Here is a 3,584-nt window from a genome sequence, read left to right on the forward strand (position 1 = left end):
ACTTGTGACAACCAAAACGTTTGTACGAAGGGATTTTTGTCGGTTTAGAGACTATATCTACAACGCGACTGTTTTTATGAAATTCTTTACTGGCAAAAATCTTAACGTCAAAATGGCGCCGTTGCCGGGGAATTGAAAACGTGTGCCTTATTATTGGTTATTGTAAATATTTTTCAAAAAAAAAATTCTTTTGCTTGTTTATTTATTTGTGTTTTTAATTTTTATTAATTACTATGAATTTTCACCCCTCTCGTTTTGAGTTTGGTTCTAACTTTGTTGAAGGAAATAGAAACTACAACAGGAATATGTATCAAGGTCAGACCAATCAAGGATGGATGGAGCCAAGAGGATCTAATCAACCCTTTAGGCAACAACACCCTCCAAGATATCATGGACAACGACCATTCTACAATGCATACCTAGCTGAAAGATATGGTGGACAACCTTGTAACTACGAACAAGTCCCACCCCGTGTCTATAGACTATCCTCTCAACATAACTTTGAACCGCCACACTCACAAGCCCCTTTCCACCATTCACCTCCATATGACCCCAATCCTTATTCACCATACCAACCACCTTATGAGCCATATGAACCATATATAGAACCACCCCAATTCTAACCCAATTACTCACAAGAACCACCACTTCAATATTCACCATCTCCATATCCATCAATCAAAGAGCATTATGATCCTACTTATGAAAACCGAGTGCATCAAGAGGCAAAGGATCGTCTCAAGGAAACAATGGATCGATTTCAGGCAACCACTCGACAACTGGGGCAAGTATTAATTCAATGGGCTTCTAGACGCTTAAATACACAAGGATCAGCCACAGCCCCATGTGGACAGTCTAGTGAAGAGCATAGCATAAAGGAGATACCAGAAACTCCAGTGGACAAGACAGAGCATGAATTCATACTAGAACAAGTAGAAGAAGCTATCATTGTTCAAGAAGAAGAGTTGGTTGAAGACTTAGGAGACGCAGAACCTCCATGGGAAAGACAAGACATAGAGCCTCCTTCCAAGACGGTTGAAATTGATGCTGAAGAGGGTGTACAACCTCCAAAGCATATCATAGTTGAAGACTTGGAAGAGGTTGATCAAGAGATAGAGATTCAAGAAGAAGAAGCACAACCTCCCATGCCCTTGGAAAGCAATGAAAAGGAGATTGAATTGAAAGAGAGCTACCAAGAGGAAGAGGTTGAAATGGAAGAAGCTTGCAAAGAGGTGGTAATTATCAGAGAAGAGCACAAGGGAGTGGAGCTTGCAATTTCATTAAAGATACCTCCCCCTAAGTCGCCATCATCCTTCACAACATTCAAGTGGGTAAAATTCATATCCCATAGCTTTCTAATCCCACTTGAATATAGGCTACTGGAGACGGATGGTCAACTTAGAGCTCTTTGTGGCATTAAGAGTAAAAGGAAGATGGTCAGTGGTAAGAATTGTCCTGCAAGGTTCATCATGGTTAGAAGCTTTAAGCTTAAACGTAAAGGTTGGTATAGAGCTCAACTGAATGGGTCTAGGAAGTTATTTGGCCGCTTTAATGAGAATTCAGATTGCTTGCTACCCGGATGGAATCATGATAATCAACACGAAGACGGGTGTAAAAGCAAGATTTGGGACCCCGGAATTCATTCCAACAATCAACACTCTTGGGGCCTTGTAACTTGCTTTAACTTACTTGAAGGCTTTCTGCACCTAGTTTGGGACCCCGGAGGTTACTGGAGATACAAACATTGGTGGAGATTCCTGGATGAGTTCAAGCACAAGCCACCATAACAAGGAGCTCACCAAATGTCCAACTTAAGGACTTTAACTAAAAGTGCTAGGTGTGAGACAACCCACCATGGTATGATCGTTTCTTTTTCAATTTTATTTCGTTTTGTTTGTTTTTATTTTATTTTATTTTATTATATTGAACCTGGAGTTTTGCATCACATTCATATTAACACTGCATTCTGATCAGATTAAAAAAAAAGCAAGCACGCGACGCGACCGCATCAGCGACGCGTCCGTGTCGCAAGGAGATGAGAGAATAATAAATTGAACAGAGAGTTACGCAGGAGCAGGGCTGGAGGCGCGCTATTAGCACAAATTGACTCCACACGAAAGCGTCGATGACGCGTCCGCATCATTTGGAAAAATAGCCTCCCACGCGACCGCGTCACCCACGCGGCCGCGTGACCTGAAATCGGCGTAAAAAAAGGTGTATGGCAGAGAGTTATGCTGGAATTGGGCTGGACCCGTGCTAGTAGCACAAGCCCTGCCACGCGAACACGTCACCCACGCGTCCGCGTCATATTGGAAATAAGGCCACCCGCGCGATCGCGTCGACCACGCGACCGCGTTACCCTGGATTTTGGCAATGCTGACGTTTTGAACAGAGAGTTGTGCGGCCGCGAGGCTGCACTCGTGCCGCTAGCACAAATCGAGTCACGCGATCGCGTGCTGGTCGGCGAAATTGTGAACTATACTTTTTCACAACTCTCATAATCCCTGGTAATGGCTCCAAAAACTTGGTGCGCTCAATACCATGGCATTACACAACTTCGCACAACTAACCAGCAAGTGCACTGGGTCGTCCAAGTAATAAACCTTACGTGAGTAAGGGTCGATCCCACGGAGATTGTTAGTATTGAAGCAAGCTATGGTCATCTTGTAAATCTTAGTCAGGCAAACTCAAATGTATATGATGATGATGAACGAAAATAACATAAAAGATAAAGATAGTGATACTTATGTATATCATTGGTGTAAGAGCTTCAGACAAGTGTATGAAGATGCCTTCCCTTCCGTCTCTCTGCTTTCCTACAGCCTTCATCCAATCCTTTCTTACTCCTTTCCATGGCAAGCTCGTATAGGGTCTCACTGTTGTCAGCAGCTACCTCCCATCCTCTCAGTGAAAGCGATTGCATATGCCCCTGTCACGGTCATAGCGGAATTCATCTGTCGGTTCTCAATCAGGCCGGAATAGAATCCAGTGATTCTTTTGCGTCTGTCACTAACGCCCCGCCCTCAGGGTTTGAAGCACGTCACAGTCATTCAATCATTGAATCCTACTCAGAATACCACAGACAAGGTTTAGACCTTCCGGATTCTCTTGAATGCCGCCATCAGGTCCTGCCTATACCACGAAGATTCTGATCTCACGGAATGGCTGGCTCGTTTGTCAGGCGAGCACTCGGTTGTCAGGCGATCAACCATGCATCGTGCAATCAGGAATCCAAGAGATATTCACTAAAGCCTCGAATGCTTGTAGAACAAGAATGGTTGTCAGTCACCTTGTTCATAGGTTGAAGAACGAGTGATATCTTAGATAAAGAACAAGCGGAGTTGAATAGAAGAACAATAGTAATTGCATTAATACTCGAGGTACAGCAGAGCTTCACACCCTTAATCTATGGTGTGTAGAAACTCCACCGTTGAAAATACATAAGCATAAGGTCCAGGCATGGCCGAATGGCCAGCCTCCCAAAGATCTAAGATAGCATAAAAGTGAAGATAGCTACCAAAGTCTACTAATACAATAGTAAAAGGTCCTATTAATAGTAAACTAGTAACCTAAGGTGTACAGAA

Source organism: Arachis stenosperma, chromosome 1, assembly GCF_014773155.1.
Source record: "Arachis stenosperma cultivar V10309 chromosome 1, arast.V10309.gnm1.PFL2, whole genome shotgun sequence".
Classification (NCBI taxonomy): domain Eukaryota; kingdom Viridiplantae; phylum Streptophyta; class Magnoliopsida; order Fabales; family Fabaceae; genus Arachis; species Arachis stenosperma.